The sequence below is a fragment of the Balaenoptera musculus genome, chromosome 2, assembly GCF_009873245.2.
Source record: "Balaenoptera musculus isolate JJ_BM4_2016_0621 chromosome 2, mBalMus1.pri.v3, whole genome shotgun sequence".
Lineage (NCBI taxonomy): Eukaryota > Metazoa > Chordata > Mammalia > Artiodactyla > Balaenopteridae > Balaenoptera > Balaenoptera musculus.
The window spans coordinates 35,658,964-35,674,806 of NC_045786.1; the positions used below are offsets into that span (position 1 = coordinate 35,658,964).

Below are 15,843 nucleotides of genomic sequence, written 5' to 3' on the forward strand. Positions count from 1 at the left end.
CGAGGACTAAACTCTTTCCTTGTTGGAACCTCCCCTGATGGGAGTTTCCATTCCTCTCCTTAGAACCATGGCGGCACTTCCCCCTCTCCTGCCCCCTACCACCACTATTACACTCCTTGAGTACTGCCAAGGCCAAAGTCACCACAGCCCACCACAGTTACTGACCACAGCACTAACAGAGAATCTCACAACCTGGCCTGAGCCCCAGTCTCCAGGCCCACCCCTCCCAACCTACCCACTCCAGCAGTTCTGGGCTATAACAGTCAAGACCACGTGGGTATGACTACAATGGGAGAGGGAGGGCACTTACAAATTGGAGAGTAGATGCAACAGGATCAGAGGAATAGTTGGTTTCAGAGCAGAAGGTGATAGGATGGAATTTAAGATTTCAAGGTGAAGCAGTGAGTGATGCCAGAGTCTCTAGTCTGGCTATGGGAATGGGTGGACACAGTGGGGGAAAGGAAGGCTGCCAGTGTGGAGAAGGGCCAAGAACTCATCCGCTTATCGGCTGACTCATCCAAAACAAAGCTGGCGTGTCACAGTGCCAAGGCTGGGAAGAGGATAATTTAATCTTGACTCAGAGGAGAAGGGACCATAAGGGTGTTCAAGTGCTTCTTTTTGTGTTCTTTTAACATTTTATTTTGGAAAATTTTGAACATATCACAAAAGTAGACAGAACACCATAATGAACCGCCAGTTAGCCATCACCCAGCTTCAACAATTGTTGAAAATTGTGCCCATCTTATTTCACTAGTACCCCCCTCCTGGTACACCCCCCGCCCCCCACTGTTGATTATTTTAAAGCAAATTCCAGACATCATATAATTTCATTTGCAAATAATTGAGTATGTATGTATCTCTAAGAAGTAAGTGCTCTTCATTTTTTTCAACATTACCAGAAATAATTTTCACACCTAAAAATACTTAACAATAATTCCTTAATACCATCTGACATCCTCTTGGTGATCATATTTCCTCAATAGACTTATGCCTCTTTACAGATGGTTTGTTTGAGATGGGAAGCAAATAAGGCCCACATGTTCATTGGATTGATTTGTCTCTGCCTTAGTTTGGTTTCCCCCAGAAACAGGTTCCAAGGCAACGATTTAAGTGCAAACTGTTTATTTGGGAGGTGATAGCAGGAACACTAGTGGAAGAACAGGAAAATGAGCCAGGGAAGGGAAAAAGCCAACAAAGGGTACACACCACTGGGGACAAATGGAGCACGGTTCCTCTGGACAACTCTGGGAGACAGTGTGGGGCATCCCTGAGCGTTACCCCAGCCCTGGGAGATGGGGAGGAAGCTGGGGTATTTATCCACCTTCCCCATCCATCACTGGCTGAGGACTGCTTCCAGAGCCATTAACTCTCCAGGCCATAAATTCTCTGGCACTCTGCTCTGCTTGCCATGCGTAATCTTACAGACAGAATGAAAGCCCTTGGGCAGAGGGTCACCAGAGTTCCCAGCAGGGTATCAACTGTAGCTGCTCCAGTCCACTAAAAGTTTCTTTCATCTACATTTCCTTCTCTGTCTTGTTCTTTGCCCTTTATTTACTGAAGAAGTGTGTCATCTGTCCTTTAGAATGTCCGCATTGTAGATTTGGTGGATTACATTCCCATGGTGTTAGTTAACATGTTCCCCTATCTTCAACATTTACTGTGAATTAAATAGTTAGAGACTGATCAGATCCCGATTCTATCTTTTAACAAGAATACCTATGGGTGACGCCATGACCTTCCAATTGCATCACATCAGGAAGTAAGGGTCTCTAACAACTAAAGGTTTGTCTAGCTTTAAACAAGTTTTCCTCCTCTTTCATTGGTTGGCTATGTTCCTTAATTCAGCATATTCCCAAGCAGGCCAACTTCTTCCAAATGCTATGGAAGCTGAGCAAATATGAAGTAGACAAGTCAAGCTGTGTGTCATCCAAAGGCCTCGCTGGAAATTTTCAAGGAGGGTTTGCTTGTGACTTAGAACACACACCCAAAGATGTCATTTATTCTCCCACTCCTCAGAGTGCCTTTCAAATACCAACCTCCTTTTGAAACCAACTTCCATACCAAAACAGTGCAAGCACCACATGTATCTCTCTGACTTTGAATTCTGGATGTGTGAATCTGCTTACACTGTAAGCTTCAACAAATTCCAAAGTGGAGAGATGCTTAGACCCTCTCAATCTTACCTACACCATTTCATGAGAAAAGTCTGCCTTACTGCATTGTAATGCACATAGAATGCATGCTAAAGAAAGAGGCTAAGGCTCTTGAAGAAATGCTAAAATTAAATTCAGAGAATGATCTAGCCCAAAGGAATGCTTCATACAATACTGACAAGTTGAAAATCTTCAGTAATTGATGTTTGCTAAAGAACCTCATTGTAGTTTAATTATCCAAGGTCATTTCTACTTGTCTCCATCAAACCTTCTCCAGACCAGAGTCCATGTTGTCAATTCACTCATTCAAGAAACACTCACTGACCGTTGGAGCTCAGGAAGGGTGCCAGGCTCCGGTGGGAAAGCGTTTCTCTTTATCTCCTCTGTGATGCCAGTTCCTTCAATGTCAACCCAGACTCACAATATTCCAGCCTATGCATCTTCTTAAAAAGGCACCAGGGACAGTGATCTGTTTTTACTCAAAACACTCTGACACCAAATGTGTGGCTTTTTCTTCCACCCAACAACCAATTCCCTAATTCTCCAATACCAACTGAGTGTCCTACAATTCAATTCTGACACTAATTACCTGGAGTTGGCATCAGACTCCATAGGTTTCAAGGCTCCATCCCACAAGACTGCCCTCACTTCAGATGCCAGACACAAGTATCGAGTCTCCAGGTTACCCACACGTCTGTCCCACTTGGCTACAAAGTTGGGGATTCCCACAGTCTCCTCCTTAGGTTTGAAAATTTGCTAGAAAAGCCGACAGAACTCAGGAGAGCACTTTACCATTAATAGTCTATTATAAAGATACAACTTAGGAACAGCCAAATGCAAGAGATGCACAGAGCAAGGAAGTGAAGAGGGGAGCAAAGAGCTCCCACGCCCTCTCCAGGCACACCACCTCCATGTGTTCACCAACTGGAAAGTTCTCTGAACCTCTTCTTTTAAGAGTCTTTACTGAGGTGTCATCAGGTAGGCATTATGGATTAAATCTTTGTCCATTGGTGGTTAACTCAATCCCCACTCCCTCTCCCTTCCCTGGAAGTCAGGGGGTAGGGCTAAAAGTTTCAACCCTCTATTCATGCCTTGTTCTTTCTGGTGACCAGCCCCCATCCTAAATCTATCTAGGAGCCCCGACTCAACAGCAATCTCATTAGCATATAAAAGACACTCATCACTTAGGAGGTGCCGAGGATTTGGGGAGCTGTGTGCCAGGAACCAGAGACAAAGAACCAGGTGTCAGAGCACCCTCTCCCTCTTCACTATGCTTATGGTGGATATTTCAAAACCTATAAATGACATTTTCTACCCACTGCATTTACCAGAAAAAAAACAAACTCTTATCCCCAGGAGACCACCTGAGTGGCTTCCTCTCCACCTGGAGGCTGAGCCATTCTGATGACTCCCAGTGTCCTTCTGGCCTTTATCCATCAGTGACCAGCATCTAAGAGTCACCTGGAACAGTGCAGTGTGTAGACAGCAAAGCCTCTGCTGATCAAGGTCCTCAGAAAATAACAACAACAAACCATCACAAAGCATTCATTAATGGGGCACAGCAGGAGGGAGGCAGCCTAGACCCACGGAGAAGGGGAGGCCAAATATCCAAGCGTGGAGATGTCTTGAGGGTCCCAGCTTCGTCCTTCTCTCTGAAGTTAGTTCTCACACAAGGTCATCAGTCGCTTCCCAATGTCTTAGCTGACCTCTGTGGGCCAAACAATTCTGTTCCTGATGACCCCATTCCCCCAGCCTGCCAAAAAATGCCCAGGCCCTGGAGATAGGTTCAGTTCCCTCTTATCTGTCCAGCTAGCTAGCCATCTCCTTTATCTCTAGATAATTCCCACTAGACTCCACTGACAACAGGTACAAACCTGTGCCACAGGCTGTTCTCTCTCAAATAGGTGTAATTCCCCTGCTTGATTTCACTTGGAAAGGGCACGCTGGTTCAGCCTCTTCATTTTAAATAGACGTGGAGGCCCACAGGGGTTACGTGACTTTCCAAAGATCACCAAGCGGTGGCAGACTGAAATCTAAAACTGTTGTGCCCCAGGGTTACCGGACCATTCAATATGAAAGGAAGCTTGTGTTTGTAGTTATGGAAGAATAATGCAGTTTGCAAATACATAAAGTTGCCCCTAGGCTATCAAACACTGGCTAAGGACTGAGTAATAGAACAGCTACTACTAGGGGGCGCTAGGGAGAGTCTTCATCCCAATCAAAGGAAGCAGTAAACATCCTGGAAAAGCAAACTGGATGAAAGTGGAAAAAGGGATGGAGAAATGGAGGTAATGGTAGTTGACCCTGGATAATGGAAATTAAGTGGTTTTAGCCTTTTTCCCTTAGCTTTACTGTGATGCTTGAACTTTCTTCTCAAGTAGGTATTTATCATCATAATTAGGGAAAGTAGACCAATAAGCCTGATTCCTAGAGTCACACTCAGAAGCCAGCCTCATTTCCTGGGAGTCATACAAGATATAACACCTGCCTGGAGAATGCCATTAGAAGAAACAAAGCATTCCGTAAGCCATGAAACGTACCAGCTCTTTACAAGGCATCCCATCCACTAGCACAAGCCATGCTGGACACTCAGGGCACCGCATTCAACCTCGGTGCATGGCATTATAGCTTCAGAACTGGCCAGGATCTTTGTCAAAAAGTCAACTTCAGGTCAGGGGAGGCAGATAACTAACAGTGCCTAGATGCTCACTAAAGTCCCCATGAAAACTAAAAATAGCAATAGGTCTGGACAAGATAAGAGTGCATTTACCATATACCAAAATCAGAAGGATCTTCCACTGATGGGAAGGAATTCAGGTATATAGTCACTGACAAGTGAACATCAGCCCCAAAACCAGAAGTGGCTGCAGTGTGAAACTGAGTACATGGTTCAGAGAACACGCCCTTTCCATCACAGACATTGTAGATTTGTGTGCTTACCATACAGTTTTCTAGTAAGTAGCAATCCCATGACCTGCTCTAACAAATTCAGTATGTAGAACACCACAGTGTTCCCGCACATGGAAGTCAGGGTCTTGAGGAAAAGGTGCCTTTTTCTAATTCACAAAGAGCACCATAAAGGCTAGCAGTGACCTCATCAATACCCTAACCCCACTGGCTGCTCCTCCACAAAACTCTAAGGGATTCAATCCAAAGCACATAACCAGCCTGACACTGTTGGGAACCCCTTTCTGAAGAAGTCGAGTCCCTATGTCTCATCAATAACTTTCTTGCCTCATCCATCCTGAAGCAACAGCTTCTAGGGAGCAACCCAGCAAGGTGCAGAGATGACCAGACCAACTGCATTCCTGGGTGACCTTGGAAGAGTGCCTGCAGGCAGGTATACATTTTCATACAATGAAAGTTTGATCAGAGGTGGCCTCAGGCCCTGCAGGGCCAATGTCCATTTTATCACTTGTCAGAAAATGGACAGTGGGGGGAAAAGAAGCTATGTCAGCCAAAAACAGCTGCCCGAGATGTGTGACAGACCAGAACTGTCCCATTGGAGACACCGGCTCAGCCGCTGGCCTCAGTCGGTGAGGACAGGGAGGGCACTGTGAGTGAACAGTGTATCACATCCAGGAGCCAACACTAGGCTTATTCATGGGTAAGTAAATAGAAACACAACAGTCTGAGGCCTATGACCAGAATTTGAAGCATAGGAGAACAAAAATAGTTCCTCGAGGAATAAGAGCAAAGACCTTCTTGCACATAACTTTACTGCAGGGAAGAGTAAAAACTGCTTTGGGTCTGCGATAGGAAATGAGGGCACATTCCTCCAAAATAGGCCACGTACAAAATACAAGAGGCAAATGTATCCAACAGAATGAACTGAGAAAGAAGAGACCACAGAGAAAATTAAAACATCATAGCCAAATTATAGGAAATTCGGGGCCGAGAGGAATGTGCTAAAAAACAGCATGAGGACACGATGAGACACAGCCCAAAGGTGGGACAGCTAGCCTGGTCATTTCAACAAACTGACGTCATGAGAGAAAAAAGAACAAAAAGAAAAAAATCAGGTGAAGGGAACTCTTCTAGATTATAAGAGATTTTAAAATGACCAAGCAATTCCACTCGTAGGTATATACCCAAAAGAACTGAAAAGGTACTCAAATATCTATGCACAGTATTGTTGTGTCCTGAATGTTTGTGCCTCCCCAGCCCCAAAATCCATATGTTGAAGCACCAACTCCCAATGTGATGGTTATTTGGAGGTGGGGTCTTTGGGAGGTAATTACATTTAGGTAAGGAGGATGGATAAGGATTGGTATCCTTATAAGATGAAGAAGAGTCCAGAGCTCTCTCTTTCCCAAAGACATTTGGGAATAATTAGGGAAGCTTGCATATAGGCTGGGCATTGAATGATATAAAGAATCATTGTTAGGTGTGATAACGGTAGCATAGTTAAGGAGAAAAATGCCTTTATTTTTCAGATGTGCACACTGAAGTATTTGGGAACAAAATGTTATGATGTCTGTTAAAGTATTTCAGGAAAAAAGGAAGATGAAGCAAAGGTGGCAAAATGTTAACAATTGTGAGATGCAGGTGATGGGGTCGGGATATTAACTGTATTTTTCTCTTTAGTTTTCTATATGTTTAAATTTTTTCATAATAAAGGTAAAAAAAAACTCCCAATCAAAATCCCAGCAAGTTATTTTGTAGATATTGACAAACTGATTCTAAAGTTTTATATGGAGAGGCAAAAGACCCAGAATAGCCAAGATTGATACTGAAGAACAAAGTTGGAGGACTGAGGTTATCAGACTGTAAGGCTTACTATAAAGCTACAGTTAAATAAGACAGCATGGTATTGGTGAAAGAATACACAAATAGATCAATGGAGCAGAACAGAGAGCTCACAAGTAGACTCCCATAAATATGGTCAACTGATCTTTGACAAAGGAGCAAAGGCAGTACAATGGAGCAAAGATAATCTCTTCAACAAATGGTGCTGGAACAACTGGAACGACCAAAGGACTATAAAATTTGGAATCATCTAGATCCGCTTTGCAAATTGGGGTAACTCCAATCTACCTGGCAGCAGCTTTGAGAAATTTCTGAAAAACATAAAGCAGGCAAGAATGCCTGAAGCAAGGACGGATGGATCCCTCATTCACTGGTCAGACCGGCACACACAATGGGATAAATAAAGGGCCACAGGGTGGAAGTCCCACAGATGCCCCGAAAAGAGCACTCGTGGTAGTTACTAATGAAGATGGTAGAGTGCCTTACCTAAACTTGGGAAGACACACAAAGAGGAAAGGAACCATTGGCAAAGCAATTAAAGAAAACCCTGCCAGAGATTTCCTCCAGTTACTTCATTATTTCCACAAATATTAAGTGCCTGTTACGTGAAACTGGGGCTGGGAACACAGCAGCAAACAAAACACACTTGGTGTCTAACTTCATGGCGGCTGTGCCATCCAATCCATACCCACTAGCTACATATGGCCGTTTACATTTTAATTTTAATGAATTAAAGTTAAATAACATTTTAGAATTCTATCACAGTCGCATTAGCCACATTTCAAATGCTCAATAGCCATGTGTAGCTAGTGGCTATCAAATGCTCCCAGGAGCAGCCCTCAGCCAATGCCGGCAGGGCAGGTGGTAGATAAACGCCCCAGCCTCCTGCCTCTGGTTGGCATAACTCTGAGGTGGCTTCCACGCTGTCTCTGAGAGTTCCCCGGCAAGCCTGAGCCCCAGGTGCCCTCAGCGGTCACTAATTTGGTAGCACACCTTTCACTGGCTTCCTTCTCTCCCCTGTCTCTCTTCCCCACTCCCCCACTGGTTTTCCCGGCATCATCTCAAAACCAACAACAACCAAAAAGCTGCCTCCCCACAAATTCCTGTTTCGAAGTCTGCTTACGGGAACCTTCAAACCAAGGAAACAATATACACAGTCCAGCTGCACTACCCCCCACCCCCAAACACTCTAACCACCAGAATATACTACCTACACTGTAAGTGAAGCAGCAAGGGGGTTCCTTCAGTGTTGATCCCAAATGTGCTCATCTTTGAAGGATCCTGAAAATATGCACCCAGCCCTTAAACCATAAATTACTAAGTGCAGACCTTAATGTATGCAGTATGGAAACATGTAGCATTGTGGAGGGGTTGAGGGGGAATTGAGAGACCTAAGTCATCACCCAAGCAGGCCTTCTGCTCCCCAGGGACCCAATAGTGGGTTCTCACACACGGACCTTATGAGGGTGAAGCTTGGCCAAATTCTGCTTTAAGGAGCAGAGTTTGATTTTCTGTCCCAGGCAGGAGGCCAGCGGAAAAACTTAACAGCTAGTGTTTATTGCATGTTTATTACGTGACAAGCCCTGTGCTAAGTACTTCAAACGCATTAGCTCATTTAATCCCCTGAGTCCACCATGTTGGAGCTGTTTTTCTCCCCATTGTACAGAAGACGAAACTGAGGCTTACAGAAGGGAAGGGGCTTGCCTAAGATTACACCACTATTACACTGTTGCGCTGGGACTCCAATCAGGTCTCCCTGACTCTGAACCCAAACTCTTCACCAACAGGTAACACAACTCCCTTCTAAATGATTATTATAATAAAATCACCATTTATTGAACCGTATAATGTGCAAAGCACTTTAGATACGTAACTTCTTATCCTCACCACAACCCTCCAAGTTAGAATTGAGCCAGATACTATGTAAGCTTCATATATACATTAGCCCATGGTTCTGATGAACCTAGGGGCAGGACAGGAATAAAGACACAGAGGTAGAGAATGGACTTGACGACACAGGGAGGAGGAAGGGTAAGCTGGGACAAAGTGAGAGAGTGGCATGGACATATATACACTACCAAATGTAAAATAGATAGTTAGTGGGAAGCAGCCACATAGCAAAGAGAGATCAGCTCGATGCTTTGTGACCACCTCGAGCGGTGGGATAGGGAGAGTGGGAGGGAGACGCAAGAGGGAGGGGATATGGGGATATATGTATACGTATAGCAGATTCACTTTGTTATACAGCAGAAACTAACACAACATTGTAAAGCAATTATACTCCAATAAAGATGTTAAAAAAACAATAATAAATAAATACATTAGCCCTAGGAAGAGTTATCTCCATTTCACAGGTAAGAAGACTGAGGCACTATGAAGCATTTCCCCAGGGACTTCCCTGCTGGCGCAGCGGTTAAGCATCTGCCTGCCAATGCAGGGGACATGGGTTCGAGCCCTGGTCCGGGAAGATCCTGCGTACCACGGAGCAACTAAGCCTGTGTGCCACAACTACTGAGCCTGCGTTCTAGAGCCCGCAAGCCACAACTACTGAGCCCACGTGCCACAACTACTGAAGCCTGCATGCCTAGAGCCCGTGCTCCGCAACAAGAGAAGCCACCGCAGTGAGAAGCCCGCGCACTGCATCAAAGAGTAGGCCCCGCTCACTGCAACTAGAGAAAGCCCGCACACAGCAATGAAGACCCAATGCAGCCATAAATAAATAAATAAATAAATAAACTTAAAAAAAAGAAAAATACTCAGGTTTTTTTTTTAAAAAAAGAAGCATTTCCCCAGCAAGTGCCAGTGCAGAGAGCCAAGCCGGCTACGTTCTCCTTCCTACCTGGGTGGGGCTCCTGGATTCCATCATGCTCTTCATCTTACCTGCGGAGAGATCCAGCTTCCTCCTCTGCAAACCCTGCTTGGTCAATGCTTAGAGGTAACTACAACTGATCGAGATCGCCTACCTGCTCAGAGGAAACCCAGCAGCAGTCCTCCCAAGGCTCTGCCCCTTCCTTAACCTGCAAGTTGCCCCAGGTCCTGTCTTCTCAGAGTGATGTCACCCCATCCCATTAGCTTTCGGCTAAATGGCTTGGCCCTCGCTCTCTGGTCCCATGCAATCTCCCCTGCCTCGTACCCACCTTTTCTCACTGCCCCAAATGCCCTCAAGAGATCTCAATGAACAAATCAATAGCCTTATCAAAGAAAAGACATATCATGGAGACTACAGGGCTTTTCGTTCTTGGAGAAGTAAATTAAATAAATCCAATAATATTTGTTCCTTAACAATCTACGCTGGTCTTCTGATATTACACTCCTTATTTTGATGATAAGCTTCCAAGAATTTTTCAATTATGGCTATTTCAGCTAATTTCCATTCCCAAAGAACCCCCATCTAAATCTACCACGGAGAATAGATACACCACATTTCTTTAAAATATGCATGTTTGGCAACTCAAAAGGGTACCATCTGGTTCACATAATTTCTGCATGAAGTTTCTGAAAAGCCTACACAACATATATGATCCACTCCTGCTGCAATAGAAGCCAAAACATTCCACTGTTATTGTACAAATCGACTCAGGTTAACTGTGGCTGAAATTGGCCATGGACCTTGCAACGATCAACTCCCTTAGAACACAGCTCACCAATTAAAATATACATATTTAATCAAAGTCATGCTAGAGAGGAAAGATAAACATGAAAATGACATCACCCTCAAGAATCATTTTTGAGCCCTGGGAAAAGCAAGTAGAGAACTGGCAAGAAAAGCAAATTGGGACTCTTTCAAAATGAAGCAAAGGAGAAGGCAAAATAAAGTCGGAATAATTAAAACAAGAAGGGAATGATGATGGGAGTGGAGGGAACCCAGCGAGGGGACTAAGCACTGTTTCCTTGGTGAGGAATTACAATGCGGCACATGGCAAAATGCCTAACAACCTGTAAACAGAAAACACTATGTCCCCATCGGAGTAAACACATCAAGGCCATTCCTCACCAGCACTGTAAACTCTGGATAGAGGAGTTCGTTGGTGTGTGACAGACAGTGAGGCATTACCAGAAGTGACTTTGGGGTACGCAAGTCTCCTGAATTACAAAGTAAGAATGTATTCTAGAGTGAGGCCCTTCCCAGGTCACCAGGATGAATCAGAATTGTTAAGTGATTGGAGATCCTCCAAAAAACACACAACCCAATTGCAGATGCAGACAAAACGTTTTTAGTGTTCTGTCCAGGGCTGCAGAAATGTTGCACACCAGCATACGTAAATTCCCTAGACTTACAGCTCAGAGCAGAGGTTGGCAAACATTTTCTGTAAAGGACCAGAGAGCAATACTACAGGCTTTGTGCTCTATGTTGTCTCTTGTCATAACTATTCAATTCTGCTTTATGCCATAGACAGCATGCACGAAAATGGGCTTGGGTGCGTGTTCCAATAAAACTTTATTTACGGACACTGAAATTTTAATCATATGTAATTATTGGGTGTCACAAAATAGAATTCTTTTGATTTTTTTCAGCCATTAAAAAAATGTAAAAATCATTCTTAGCTCACAGGTTGTACAAAAAAAAAATAGGTAATGGGCTATATTTGACCCACAGGCCAGTTTGCCAACTCCTGATTTAGAGCTTCTATTTAATAGAGGCTAAATAGGTGACATATGGTTCAAATGAATGATAAAGACACCTTGGATTTATTCGAAGATCGAAAATCATGAGGAAGAGACTGGAGGGTAGCACCGGATTTATCTCATGCAATGGTGACAAGTACTGTACTGCATTTGTCTTGGAATCACTCAAGGCCTGTCCTTGAGTCCTTACAAGACCACTTGCCAGCTGTATGACCTTGAGCAAGTTTTACTTAACCTTGCCAAGCCTAATTTCCTCCCTTGTAAAAGGAGAAATAAGACTAGCACCTTCTTTTTTTCCAATAATCATTTTTTTAATTGAGGTATAGTTAATTTACAATGCTGTGTTAGCCTCAGGTGTACAGCAAAGTGATTCAGACGTGTGTGTGTGTGTGTGTGTGTATTCTTTTTCAGATTCTTTTCCATTATAGGTTAGTACCTTCTTGGTAGAGGTATCAAGGAGATGAAATGAGATGCTGTCTCTAAAAATACTTTGCACAGTACCCAGCACTTCTACCAAATACAGCTAATCAGCATTATGATTATACTCATGGAATGATTAGATGATTGACTACAAAACATTTTTCCTGGATATGAAGATAACATTTCCTGGAAGTGAAGAAGTCCCGACTCCTAATTTATGAAAGTCAAAGCTCAAAACAAAGTAGATGCCAGAGGCAAACATCAAACTAATACAATAAAAGAATATTTTAATTTTGGTGCCACAGCCCAATGATTCAGCTATTAAGAGTCTGGAGGGCTTCCCTGGTGGCGCAGTGGTTGAGAGTCTGCCTGCTAATGCAGGGGACACGGGTTCGAGCCCTGGTCTGGGAAGATCCTACATGCCACGGAGTAGCTGGGCCCGTGAGCCACAACTACTGAGCCTGCGCGTCTGGAGCCTGTGCCCCGCAACGGGAGGGGCCGCGATAGTGAAAGGTCCGCGCACCGCGATGAAGAGCGGTCCCCGCACCGCGATGAAGAGTGGCCCCCGCTTGCCGCAACTGGAGAAAGCCCTTGCACGAACTGAAGACCCAACACAGCCAAAAATAAATAAATAAATAAATAAAGTAGCTATTAAAAAAAAAATTTTTTTTAATTAAAAAAAAAAAAAAAAAAGAGTCTGGAAACTCGGGCTTCCCTGGTGGCGCAGTGGTTGAGAATCTGCCTGCCAATGCAGGGGACACTGGTTCGAGCCCTGGTCTGGGAAGATCCCACATGCCGCGGAGCAACTAGGCCCGTGAGCCACAATTACTGAGCCTGCGCATCTGGAGCCTGTGCTCTGCAACAAGAGAGGCTGCGATAGTGAGAGGCCCGCGCACCGTGATGAAGAGTGGCCCCCGCTTGCCACAGCTAGAGAAAACCCTCGCACAGAAACGAAGACCCAACACAGCCATAAATAAATAAATAAATAAATAAATAAAAATTAAAAGAAGAAAAAGAGTCTGGAAACCTCCAATTTCTATAAAAGTTGTAAGCTTGAATTCATGAGAAAAGAATGTAAGCATACACAGTCATTCAGTCACTCAACAAGCACTTCTATTCCAGGACAGCCTGCCTGCCCGGGTTGCAGAAGTGGCAGCCACTGACCAAGCCTGCCTCTGCTTCTGCTTCCCATCTCCATCCCTCACCCCATGACAGACAGTGGCCAGCTGTGGATGGTCAAATAGCTTCTATCTCCCGCTGCTCAACCCTGGCCCCAGTCAGCACCAAACAGACAGTTGCAGCGGCAGCAGGTGACAAGGAAGATGGTGGACGGCTGCCGGCCTGTGTGTTGGACTATGGTACAGGGTATTGCTATTAAGGAGTCAGCAAAAAAAAGGATGAGAAAGCTCAAAGGAGGGTGATGAAAGGTGTTGATGATCTAGACTTCTTCATTGCTGATGAAGCAACAGAAAAACCTTCATATGCAAAAAAGTGGCCAATCCGCCATGGCATTGTTGAAGAATGGGACTTGATGAAAAAGTTTATGGATCAAATGATCTTTAAATATTTAAGAGCAGAACATGAAGACCATTTTTTTTGACTGAACCTCCATTGAATACTCCAGAAAACAGGGAATATACTGCTGAAATAATGTTCTAGGCTCGTACATTTCTGCACGGGCCATTCTTGCCTTAGCTGCATCCTGGACCTCAAGACAAGGAGGAGAACAATCTGTTGATTGGTACGATAATAGACAGTAGAAACAGTGTCACCCATGCCACCCCTGTGGCTGAAGGGTATGTGATTGGCAGCTGTGTTAAGCACATTCCAAACACAGGATGAAAAAGAACATTTTATTCAGCAACTGCTGAGAGATGGAGAAGTAAGAATCCTTCAGAGCAATCCTTGGAAACTTTAAAGGAAACTTTAAACTTTAAACTATAGTTATGCCTGCCCAGATTTAGTGAAAGAATTTAACAAGTATGACACAGATGGAGCAAAGTGGATTAAACAGTATACTGGAATCAGTGCTATCTCAAAGAAAGAATTTTCCATTAGTGTTCGTTATTGAGAGATTCTTGGGACCTGAAATTTTTTCTCATCTAGAGTTTGCTAATCTAGGCTTTACTCAACCTATCTCAGAAGTTGTAGATAAAGTAATTCACAACCGTCCTACTGATGTCAGACGTCCTCTCTACAAGAATATTGTCCTCTCTGGAGGTTCAACCATGTTCAGGGACATCGGACATCACTTGCAAAGAGATTTGAAAAGAACTATAGATGCCAGGCTGAAATTAAGTGAGGAACTGAGTGGTGGTAGATTGTCACGAAAACCTATCAATGTACAAGTCATTACACCCAAAATGCAGTCACAGGCAATTTGGTTTGGCGGATCCATGCTTGCTTCCACACCTGAATTCTACCACGTATGCCACACCAGAAAGGATTATGAAGAAATTGGGCTTAGCATTTGTCATCACTATTCAGTGTTTGGAATCATGTAAAATTGACTTCGTAGTTATTGGGGTTAGGGAGATGAGGAAGAAATCATCTTTCTGATTGCCTTTTTTGCCTGGATGGCTGGTTTTGAGATTTTAAACTTGACTTGAAATAATAGGACCACACTCAATTACACAGGAATATTTTAGTAAGTTTATCAACATGGGAATGTAAAGGAGAGCCAAAATGATGAAATGTTTTTCTTCAGATTCAGTACTTGAATCGTATGTGTAACAAAAAGAAGCAGGTGTTCGTTCTTTCTGTGCCCTGATAGGTTCTAGATTATTGAATTAGCCAAGATTTGATGGGATTTATCGGTACACTATAAATGTACCGATAAATATACATAACGCTTGAACTGAACACTTCTAAGTGTAAAATGCAAGAGCTTGCTTATATTTCATACTTTTTATCCTTTGAGGGAAAAAAGTCACGGGAAAACTAGTATTTGAGGGGAAAAATGACCAAGTAAAGGACAAATTCACAAAGTAGCCTATGACACATGGCATAGACACACACACTCATGGGATTCCAGTTATTAGGAAGTGCCTCCATACCCTGTGCCCCCCAGTGGTTTTCCTTGCAAGTGCTTTTGGGACTGAGAAGCTATTATCTTGGATTAACTGATACTTGCTAGTGCTTTCTGTTTAACTCTCATTCTGTTTCTTGCTTTAAAGGAAAAGTAAAAACAAGACTGTTGGACCAGTATTGCAGTTCTGTAGTGTCATTTCCTATTAAAAAAATTAATCATTTGATTACCTAAATTGGTCATTTTTGAAGCCTAACACCATTCTAATAAAGGCACAAATTTCTTTTGAATACTTGTTTCAAGTTCTTTTTAAGTTAATAAATCTATTTTCTTCAAACCTCTGCAACAGTTCTTTAAAATCCAACAATTGTAGCAAACTGACTTTTTATGTGTTCTAAACAAATAATTGTTAACTTTTAATATGTCGAGTGCTTTCATTTTGATAACTGGATCTCCACTTGATATTTTCATTTGTATAACTCATTTGCAGTCTGAAAAGTTTTTTTTTTAGTTCCAGTCTCTGACATATCATGGAAAGTTAATTTTCATTGCATTTAAAAATATCTGGATCATGAAGAAAAAGTGATGAAAATAAATTAAAACTAAATTACCTTTAAAATTTTTAATAAAAAAGTAGACTTCTGTGTGAGAAGCAGCTTGCAATGTCTGGTAGAAGGGCCTAAGAAGCAACCAAAATGATTTCAATACAACAAAGGTGACATTATTGATGTGTGTACACCCAGGGTTCAGGGAGCAGTGATGGGAAGCAATAGCTTTGGAGAAGAAGGAGGAAGAATAAAATGAAGCTGGGTGAACTAGAGTTCTCCAGGCTCTGAAGATGGGGAAGAATTTTCCAGGCAGAAGTAA

General features: G+C 43.2%; 1 protein-coding gene and 1 pseudogene across 2 annotated transcripts in view; one reads left to right on the forward strand and one right to left on the reverse strand.

Moving 5' to 3' along the window:
- Nucleotides 1-15,843, reverse strand: part of SH3GL3 (SH3 domain containing GRB2 like 3, endophilin A3) — a 140,956-nt gene that overhangs the window by 100,798 nt on the left and 24,315 nt on the right. The window lies entirely within an intron of this gene.
- Nucleotides 13,369-14,452, forward strand: LOC118890880 (annotated as a pseudogene).